General features: G+C 32.2%; 1 protein-coding gene across 1 annotated transcript in view; it reads right to left on the reverse strand.

The window, feature by feature from the left end:
* LOC126889391 (putative serine protease F56F10.1) overlaps window positions 1-12,002 on the reverse strand; it is a 90,204-nt gene that overhangs the window by 49,572 nt on the left and 28,630 nt on the right. The window lies entirely within an intron of this gene.

Genomic DNA, 12,002 nt, shown 5'->3' on the forward strand with positions numbered 1-12,002 from the left:
GTTCCAATGTGGTAAATAAGTATTTTTAAAATGGGTATTTATTCATTAACTTTAATAGTTTATAACTAAAAGTTAATAATACCTGCTTTTTAATGTTAGAGTTCTTAAAAAATTCAATATAATTTCAAAATTAAAGTCATAAAATTGTCTGGCCGAAAAATTGAAGCGAACCATTAATACTTTTTTGTGCTCTTTTCAAATATGCAAACAGATTTTCAAAATTTGAATATACAGGATGTTGTTTTAAGGTCACAATTACTTTATAATTTTTTGTTAATCCGGACCTGGATTTTTCTTATGGTTAGTATGTCGGTCGTTTGGGTTTTGAATGAGATATATGTGTACCAAATATCAAGAAAATATACAGGGTGGTTCTAAAGTTATGGCTTAGGAAATAAATGGGCAAAATCGATAAAACACCCTGTAACTCGGTTATAAAAGTCGGCAGGGCAAAACATGCAGTATATCTAGAACCGCCTCGGTGACCTCTATTCACCATTAAAGTATTTCCCTTTCCCAATGAAACACCCTGTATAAGATACCACAACTAATATTGCAAGGTAAAATCATGGACCAAAGAAATGTCCGACGCAGTATATAGTCTTGGCTGCGCAATCTGTGAGAATGGTTCGGACTGTCGTCAGTGGAATTATTCCCTGCGGCAGTATCTAAAGTTGGATAAAGGATATTGGGGACCCTTCTGCGACAATGGTATGTGCAGAATAAGGTTCAACCACGAGTTGTATCAATCTTCTTCTTCTTCTTCAGCCTGTTTGCATCCACTCCTGGACAAAATCCTCAACATTAGCTCTCCACTCTTCTCTGTTTTGTGCTATTTCGTGCCAGTTTATCCCTACTTTGGCTTTGATGTCGTCTAGCCATCGTTTTTGTGGTCTTCCTCTATGACTGTGTTCGCGTGGTCTCCAATGTACAATATTTCTTGGTCTGTGTCCATTGAACTGGCAAGAACCACACGTTCTTATCGAGCAGTGAATCATGTTACCCTTTGAGCACTAAATTTATCTTTTAACATCGACTTAGAGTCGCTACTAACATCAGATTTTCAATATGCAAATCATTTTTCTCGATGTCACTTATTTTATAAGGTTGCTAGTTTCATCTACTAAGCAGAACGCACTGAAGATGATCTGATCTAGATCGAAAACGTTTTACGAATCCTTTTGGGTGACTTTTTAATAGACTTTAATAATTTTCAATAAACTTTTTATACCATTGTACAAACGAAGTTTTTACTTGTTCTGTATGATTTTTTTCCCAATGGGATTTTCCCATTGATTTTGCAAATATTTCTCGTCCACTTGTCGTTGTTTTACCGTGCCACGTGTCCTACCCAGTTCCATTTCATTTGCGCAATAGGGAACTTGCACATTTTTTTATTACATAATAATATTCAGTTTTGTATAAAAATGAGATTTCCAAAATTTCACACTTCAAAAACTCGTAATAACTTAAAAGTACAAATTTAAAGTCTTCTTTATCTTAAAATAGTTCAAACGACCCGTGACGTCACAGAGTTTAACTATGTGGTTCCGTTTATGGTTATATTTACGTATATTCTTCTTCTTCTTCTTTAGTTTATTGGCCTCCACCTACTTGGGTATTTGGCCAGCTCGTCGTCGGGGAATAAAGGAAAAATATTTATATTCTAATGACATTTATCGTATGTTGTTATAATAATATATACCACTTTGTTGAGATTGGAGTTTGATACAGTTTTTGAAGGAAAGGAAAGAAGGTTTACTATTGAAAATAAAACCATTTTGTAAAAGTACAAATTTTCTATGAATAGTTCAAACGATCAAAAACACTTTTAACGTCACATAACATTAACATATATACAATAGGGAACTTGTACATTTTTTTTATTACATAATAATGTTCAGTTTTGTTTAAAAATGAGATTTCCAAAATTTCACGCTTCAAAAACTCGTAATAACTTAGAAATACACATTTAAAGTCTTCTGCGGTATAAAATAGTTCAAACGACCCGTGACGTCACATAGTTTTACATTAGTTATTATTATGGTTATATTTCGCTGTGTCCAGGTACTCGCTAACGTGTACGCAAATAAAAAAGTTAGGTATAATATAGGCGAATTAAACTTCATCAAGCCAGTGACGTCATTATTTAGCGTGCTCAGTGACTGTATATTTTTGTACAAGCTATTTTGATATGTTTAGTGTTTGTTTAATAGAAAAATATTTGTTAAGGGAAGGGAAGCAGAACTATTCAGGTGTTTCAAACTTAATTGTAATAAATCAATGTATATATAAAAGTATATATTTAGGTTAGCAAAATAAATATATGTATTTAGTTGACATGACAGTACAAAATATTGTTAAAATAATTTTTATACGTAAGTTAATTATTATAATCAACTATTCTAAATGGGAAATAAGCCACAATTTAACTAAAAAAATGATTTTATAACGTTTCGACGTCCAAATCGGATGTCATTGTCAAAATACAAAAATTAGTCAGATTAAATAAATTATTAGAAAAAAATTTTTACTAAGCAACAACATTTTTGTTTAATAAGATTTTGTATTTTGACAACGACGTCCGATTTAGACGTAGAAACGTTAATAAAATCATTTTTTTAGTTAAATTGTGGCTTAGTTTTCATTTAGAATAGTTGATTACAAAAATACCACAAGGAAATAGCTTCAACAAGTTAATTATTATTGTGAAAGCTTTAGGTCTTCCTTTTATTTTAATTTTGGACGGTAATATTATTTCACTTATAACTAAAAAAATATATATTAATTTATAGTCTCTTAACTTTTTCATACTGTTTTAAAATGTTGTTAACTCATTAAAACAACTAAATAATTGTCCACACTGCATAGTTAATTTAAAAACAAACACTAAACAAATAAAAAATAAAAAATTTCTTTACTAATCAATATTAAAATTAAAGTGTAAACACAACGCGATTAAACAAATTCCAACACTCTGACACTCTAACTTTTTTATTTGCGTACACGTTAGCGTGTACCTAGACACGGCGTTATATTTAGGTATATTCTTCTCCTTCTTTAGTTTATTGGTCTCCACCTACTTGGGTATTTGGCCAGCTCGTCGTCGGGGAATAAAGGGAAAATATTTATATTCTAATGACATTTATCGTATGTCGTTGTAATAATATATACCAGTTTTAATATATACCAGATCTTTTTTATAGACCAGTTTGTTGAGATTGGAGTTTGATACAGTTTTTGAAGGAAAAGAAAGAAGGTTTATTATTGAAAATAAAACCATTTTGTAAAAGTACAAATTTTCTATGAATAGTTCAAACGATCAAAAACACTTTTAACGTCACATAACTGTATTTTTTACTGACGTTTATAATGTCTAATTTAAAATTATATATACAATTGGTGTAGAATGTAAACATACAACGGCGTGACGTCACGACGCGTTTTGGGGTGGCTGGTATAAGTTGAATTTTTAGTCGTCTTTACGACAAACGAAAGAACAACAAAACTTTTTTATCTTTGATACAGGTTCTAAATTATGTTCTGTTGTGATTTATAACATTTTTTTCGAATTTAAAATGTTATGCAAGTTCCCTATTACCTTCGTCATTCTTCGCACTTCCTGATTTCGTATATGTTCCCTCAGAGATACTCCTAACATAGCTCGTTCGATCGCCCTCTGTGTCGTTCTCAATCTATTGGCTGATACCTCTGTAAGTGTCATGGCCTCCATTCCATAAGTTTTAACTGGTAGAATAAATATAACTGTTGAATACCCTTTTCTTTAGATTTATTGGTACGTTTACTGCTGCCCAAGTCACTCGGATTCTTCTAGTTATCTCTGCCGTTTGATTCTGTTTGCCTAGTTTGATCGTGTGACCTAGGTAAATAATACTCTTCGACACTTTCGATTTCACTTCCATCTATGTCGATTGTGATATTTTGATTTGTCACCACTTTTTGTTTTATTTAAATTCATCTTTAAACCGATTTTCTCAGATTCTCGTTTAAGTTCTTTCAGCTTGCAGATCAGTTCCTATGTATTGTTGTTTATGAGTACTATGTCGTCGGTAAATCTTAGGAAGCTCGCATACCAAAAGCAATATCCGAACGATATTTGTAACATGCAACATCCCATATAGTCCAGACTATATCGTCGCCCCCGTTAGGTAAATTATTCCGATCATTTTTTTTGCACAAACGTTTTTTTTTAAGAGGTCCTTATAACAAATACACAGAGTGCCGGGAGGTGCCGCGGTTGGAAAATTGTTTAAACAATTTTTTTAACAAATTCAAAAAATCAATTTTTTCACTTCGTACCAATTTTTTTTAGATTCTTTGGAATATTATGAGCAAAAAGTGTCTCTTATGATTTTTCTCTAAAATTAATTGTTGTCGAGTTATACGCACTTTAAAATTTGAAAAACGCGAAAATGGTTATTTTCAATGCTTTAACTCTGTTAGGAATTATTACTATGAAAGTCAGAAAAAGACTAAATCAAAGTTTAAAGCCCCCCCCCTCTACATGATCCTGAAGAAATTTGTGTCATTAATTTATTACTAAACTGTTATTTTTAACTATTAGCGCTAACAGCGTATTGAGGCGGCCGTCAATGTGAGTGCGAGTAAGATGCACCATTGGTTGCCGGAATGGTGCATCTCTTTCGCACTCACATTTCGCACTAGTAATACATTAATGACACACATTTCTGCAAGATCATGTAGGGGGGGGGGGCTTTAAATTTTTATTTAGTTACTTTTTGACTTTCATAATAATAATTTATAACCGAGTTATTAAGCCTTGAAAATGGTCATTTTGGCGTTATATTATATATCTTAGCTTAGCTATATCTTAATCTTAGCTTTGATTCCAGACCGTACTGGAGTAAAGGGGAATACAGAGGCTGATAAATTGGCAAATATAGTCAAGACTTCAAACGTTTCTGCAGACATTGAAATAGTATATAAATTTGAAATAATATATAAATTTCACTTTTTACCTCTTATTAAAAACAAAATTGTAAATGAGTTTAAAGTTGAATGGACAAAACAGTTTAAAACTAAAGTGAGTTTTCTACAAACCCTTGGTTCCACAAATTCACATTTGTAGATCGAAGGCACTTGACATCAATTATTAGAATGCGAACGGGTCAATGCCTCATACCAGATCATTATTGGTTTAAAATCAATTGTAGTGATACTCCTTTTTGTGAATGTGGACAAAAGTATAACTCATTACTTGAATGCCCAATCAACAAAATAAATCAACTTGACCTGTATCAGGAACTTGTTAATATAGGAAGTCCAACCCCCATTTCAATATAAAATTGTCTACATAATATTAATGACCCAATCTTAAGAACGATCAATCAATTTATAATAATATTTCAAATTAAAATATAAAATAGTTATTTGACAATCATAATACAATGAATTTAACGAAGGGAATATGGAAAAATCCAGACCCCTTGAAATGAGTATTCCCTTCCAATTGCAGTCTAAATACGACAACTGGCCAAGTACCTAAGAAGTGGAGGCCAAGAAACTAAAAGGAGAAGTGATTTTGGCGTTTTTCAAATTTTAAATCGCGTATAACTCGAAAACAATCAATTCTAGAGAAAAATCACAAGAGACCTTTTTTGTCCATAATGACCCAAAGAATATAAAAAAATTTACGAAGTGAAAAAATTGATTTTTTGAATTTGTTTAAAAAAAATTGTTTAAACTATTTTCCGACCGCGGCACTTCCCGGCACCCTGTGGATTTATTATGAGGACCTCTTTTTCAGTAAGTTTGTGCAGAAGAAAACGAATCCGAATAATTTACCTAACGGGGCCAACAATACAGCATGGTCTAATACATATCAGCGGTTAATTTATGTCTTCAATGCACTTAAACTACCTAGAATTCTTTGAAACACCATTCGGGATCGGATTCTCAAAAAAGGGCAGTATGCCGTGTGGCGAGTGTGCCGTGTCAGAACCCTAGATGTGTGTATTTGGGATTGAGGGCGTACAATAAGAGGGATAATAGGGCATTATAATTTTTGAGATAATAGGTTTATTGGTCAATTATAGGTCAATTTTTTACAATAACTTGTTTACTTACATAAACTTAAAAAAGTCTTAAAAGCATAAACATGATTGTTGACTTATCTATATAATGTTTACAGATTAATATTTACAAGTAGTAAATAATTTTATATATATAATCTATATCCCAGGCAACCAAACGACGTTTTTATAACGTAGATAACACGTCATAAAAATGACCAATTGACGTGTTTCTATGATGTAGTACTGACGTTGAAAATCACGTGTATTTGTCTCATCGATTTGACGTCATAATTGTGACTATTTTAAAACATCGTATCTACGTTTTTTTCACGTCGGTAAAATCACGTCTTTAATACTTTCAAAAAGTGACCTCTTTCAGATGTTTCAAAATAGTATAAAAAATAGGTACATAACATGAAACCTATAGGCCTACGTCCCATATGTGTCGAAGATATAAGTACTACCACTTGTTTAAGATCGCTTGTGCGCTAGGCTAGAAGCATCATTAATTCTGCATGATTGTACCAGCCCTCACATTTTAGAATTTTCACTAGTTATATATACCTACTTACTGTGTCAAAACTGAAACAACATATATATGAAACTAATAAATAATTTATTAACAAGTTATCCAGCATACTAATATCTTAATTTAACGCTGTCTTAATATCTTCATTTAACGCTTAATTAAAAACAAATAAACATAACCTCAAATAGTTGTCAAGAAGAATTACTGCATTAAACTAACTCACTGAGCAAAAACACATAAAAATCGCTTAATTTACACGTTTCTTCAACTAAATATCTAAATGAAAAGTCTTATTTTATCACACAAGGCACAAACCACGTAAACAATAAATGAGAAATTTCTTATGAGCATTTAGCGTTATCTATACCCAAACGAAATTGTTTGGAGTCAATACAAACAAACAAGCTCCTCCCAATTTTGTGACGTCAGACTTAGGCTGTCTGAAATTAAAACGTTTTTTAAACGTAATTTTAACGTCATTAATCTTACGTATTTAAAATCACCTACAAAAGACGTCTATATGACGTAATGTAAAAACACGTGTTATATTCAACCAAAAACTGACGTTTCCTCAACATTATATGACGTCACTTGGTTGCCTGGGATCTAAACCTTTCTTAAGGTGTTTGAAAAATACATTTCATGCATCTATATCATATACAAATCGTCTGCACTCTTGCTTATTCTTGGACCTTCGTTTCGCTTCAGTCCAAGTTGTATTTTTCTTCAGAATTCTTACCACTTCATCGTTCCAGGTTTTCTTTGGTCTCCCTTTTTCTCCCTTGTTTTGTACTTTTGCCTCCCATACGCGTTTTCTTGTCTATTGTCGTTCATTCTACACAAAAACCAAAAGGATTTAAGCTTGTTCTTATCTAGTATTTGTGTTTTTCGTTCGACTTGTAGTTCTTCTCTTACAGTGCTGTTTCTTATTCTATCGCGTCTTGTAATTCCTTTTACTTTTTATGAGTACTTAATGTCCATTGAGTTTATTCTATTTTTCGATGATTGTGTTAGCACCCAGCTCTCACTACCATAGGTGGGGATCGGCCTGAAGATCATTTTATACACCCCATCTTCGTCCTGCTGCTTACTTTTTTGTTTCCAATGAATGCTCTGTTTAAGCTGTAGTACATTCTGGAAGTCATGGTTATCCTTTCGTTGACTTATTCTTCTGATTTTCACACCCAGGTATTTCTGTATATGTTGTTACTTGTTCTAGTTTTTGGTTATTTATTTCTATATTTACTTGATTATCCTCATTTCCCATGACCATTATCTTTGTTTTCTCCATGTTTATTTTCATATTTCTTTCCCTAATAATACAAAAAAATAATTTTTTATACAAATTAAGTTAAGTGATATTTTAAAGTTTATGGGCAATTGATAGTCCGTTCACTGACGGTAAAATAATGCAAAACCTATAAATTTTAAAGATCCGCTTAGACTGACATGAAATTTGGCATATACATATATAGGTAGCATGGGGGTGAGTTTCATGATTCTCGAGGGTGAAAAAATATACGTTCAAAATAAGACCGGAAATGGATAAACTAATTCTAAGCAACTTTTGTTTCATAGCATTTTTTCATTAAGTTAAAACTTTTCGAGTTATTTGCGAGTAAATATGTTCATAAAAAACACATTTTCAGACGGTTTCTTGCAACTAACTTAAAAAGTAAGTATTTTATCGAAAAAATAACACTCTTAGCAAAAATATATCCCATAAAAAAGGGAAAAAATGGTTTAAGTATGAGATTACCTAGTAAAAGAAGAGTTATAAGTAATGAAAAATACATTGATACTCGCCAAATTTCAAACCGAATACTTCAACGTGAAATAACCAAAAAATAAAGCACTTTTTGGGAAAAACTCATTAACACTTTTTTAAATTATTTAAAAAACTTTAATTTTGTTTTAGTAGCAAAAGTAAGCAAGTTACGCTCAAAATAACGTTGGTCCCTTCCTTTTTTCGTAAAAAGAAATCCTCTTTAAATTAGAGAAATACTCCTTAAATTTTTCAGAATAAAGGTTTAACTGTTCTTTTAAAACAATTGCTGGACTATGAATTATGTTAAATGCATTCAGCGGGTGAATCCAATACCGACGCATTTTACTTTTTTTCTCTGACGTCTTCTTAAAAACTGCCAAGTTACAATAACGTCTTCTTCGCTTGAAGACATTCCAAATACTGATATACTTACTGAAGTTCCAAAATTGGCACGCTCCTGTATTCTACATATATAAAATGTGTGATGCGAGGTTATCTCTGTTGAGTATAAACAGATGTACGCTATTATCAACTGTGCAACATTTTACGTATGAATTTTATTTTATGTGTTGCATTTGGTCTGAGAGCTTCCTTAGGTGACTTAAAAATCTGCCAACGATTTTAATTCCACGTTGTTCCCAATTTAACTTCTTGAACACATCTTCTAATGCAAAAGTAAATAACTTTCTAGATATGGTGTCTCCCTGCCTAACTTTGGAGATATGGTGCCTCCCTCTTTCCGTTCTTATTTTGCTTGTTGTTAGGCCTTCTGCTACATTTATTGTCTGCTACATTGTCGTATATGCATTTTAGGAGTATTCTATATCTGGAATCAATTCTTGCGTTATCCATTCGGTATAATACGGCCCAAAGTTGTATGGAATCGAATGCCTTATTGTAATCCGCAAATGCCAAATGAATAGGTTGTATAGTCTGTTCGCTAAACTCAGACACAACTGGCTAGTGATTTTAGTAAATAATTTTGTCAATTTGGTAAAATTGGCAAAAAAATAATTACTAAATAGTTAATAATTATTACTAAATAGTTAGTAAATTTGCCAATTTTGGCAAAATTGGACAAAAACAAAAAATGACCTACTAAAATCACTAGCCAGTTGTGTCTGAGTTTAGCGAACAGACTATATCAATATTATAAAGAATAAATAGGGCAGTCAATGAGGGTATTTGGCTCCGAATTCCATCCTACTACATTCGATTTACTTGATATTTTCACAGTAAGTAGAGAATAGCTCATGAAACAAAGTCTACCCTATGTCGATGTGCGCTTTTATCTTGGGGGTGGTTCCCACCCCTTCTCGGGAGTGAAAAATGTTTTGGTTAAAATAGCCACGGAAGAGGCTAGAAAACCTAATTATAAGCAAAAACTGTTCTATAATTATTTTTTGACAACTCAATACTTTTTGAGTTATTCGTGGTTGAAAATTGGCCATTTTCATTGAAAAATGACACCTTTTCGGACGGATTTTTGTGAATACCTTAAAAACTATGCATCTAACAAAAAAACTTTGTAAAATATTTCTGTAGGTTATAAAAAACAAAGAGATTCATTCCGTCATAAATCTTCTAGTTAAAATAGAAAGAGGGATATGGTCGGTAAGAAGAGTTTGTTTTTTTGCTGCATGCTCAAATCGGTGTATTCAACTTGAAATAACAGAGAAACGGTCGATTTTAGGTGTATAATGATACTTACAACTTTTATAGTGCCTGAAAAGACCTTTAAAATGAACAATACTAAATGTCGATTACATTCAAACTAAGCGAGATATTCTGCGAAAAAGTAGATGACTAATTTATTTTAGGAAGAAACATATATTTAACCCCTCATCCATCAGAATTTAAATACATCGTTTTCCTTCTACAATACTTTTTATCATAGTGTTATTTATATGTTCAAAAAGTTGGACTGGTTTAAAATGAACTGTAATGAACATGGTCCATGTAACTCGAAAATGATAAGAGATACGAAAAAAGGTACCACACAAAAATGTAGGGTTTTTCAGATAAAAATTTTCTTTTTATTTTTCATTACTGCATCTCTTATCATTTTCAAGTTACATGGAGAAAAAGGAAGATTTTTAAGAAAATTTAAAAATGCTCTCTCTAATTTGATCTTTTTTTTTCAAAAACCATTAATTTTAAACCCGTCCAACTTTCTGAACATAGAAATAATACTATAGTAAAAGGTATTGTAGAAGGGAAACGATGCATTTACATTTTGGTGGATGGGGGTTAAAATTACTTCTCATTTTTTCTTAAAATACATTAGTTATCAATTTTGTTTGCAGCATATCTCGCTTAGTTTTAATGTAATGGACCTTTAATATAGGTATGTAGCTTATTTTAAAAACCTTTTCAAGCACTACAAAAGGTATTAGTAGCATTTTACACCTAAAATCGACCGTTTCTCTGTTATTTCAAGTTGAATACACCAATTTGAGAATGTACCAAAAACAAACTATTTTCACCTACCATATCTCTTTTTGTATTATAACTAGAAGACTTATGGAGGCAAGTGTCTCTTTGTTTTTTTATAGCTTACAAAAATGGTGAATATAGTTTTTTTAGTTAGATGCATAGTTTTTAAGGTATTCAAAAAAAGTTTTAAAAAAAAAATTATAGAACAGTTTTTGCTTAGAAGTAGGTTCTCTAGCGAATTCCGTGATAATTTTAACCAAAAAGTTTTCCACCCCTGAGAAGGGGTGGGAACCACCCCCAAGATAAAAGCACCCATCGGCATAGGGTAGACTTTGAATTAGGAGATAAGTAGAGGCTAGGGCAAAAATTTCATTAAAATCCATGCAGTAGGATATAATTCGGATGTAATATCCTATTATTGCTCCCATTGACTGGCGAATAGCAAATTATGCAAAAATTCAAAGATTGTGCTGGACAGGTCAACTTATACGAATGGAAAATTATAAAAAAACCTAGTTGAACGTTTAGTGGGAGTATAGTGGGACGTAGGCCAATAGGAAGACCAACGAAGAGGTGGATAGACGAACTGAAAACCGATACTAAAGAGATATTGAGGATGGATAACTGGAGAGAGCAGCCAGGGACAGAAATACTTTAAGGCAAAAGCTAGGGGAGGCCAATGCTCGACTTAGGCAGTAGCGCCATAGGAAAGAGAGTATTTAAAGTTAGAATTCTCATACTGATCGGCAAAATCCAAGGGAGAAGCTGATTGCAAGAAAAAGAATTACGTCTCTCAACGTTTATGTGTCTTGTCAATTTTGCATATAAGCCTGGATCCCGCGTACCAAAAAAAAGTTGATTAATAGCATGCTGCAAATTTGTTAATAGCTTAACGGTGTCTAAATAGTCGGATCAACTTTGATGTATGGGAATACTGGAACAGGAGAAGTTTTAATTGTGGAACGTGATTTTAATTGTGGAACGTGTCATCCTGACAAGTTTATGATTGTGAAAACCAGCAGGTTGTTTTTAAGTTTATTCAATAGCAAACTTTATATAATATATGAAAAAATTTTTGTCCGACAAATATCTTGGGCATTTTAATAAGCACGAGACGTAGAACATGTCAAATGACAGGAATTATATTGGTGGAAATTAGCAGTCTGATTTTTGCATGACAGTTTAATGAAAGGGTAACAAATCAATTGGAAGT

This window comes from Diabrotica virgifera, chromosome 8 (assembly GCF_917563875.1).
Source record: "Diabrotica virgifera virgifera chromosome 8, PGI_DIABVI_V3a".
Classification (NCBI taxonomy): Eukaryota; Metazoa; Arthropoda; class Insecta; order Coleoptera; family Chrysomelidae; genus Diabrotica; species Diabrotica virgifera.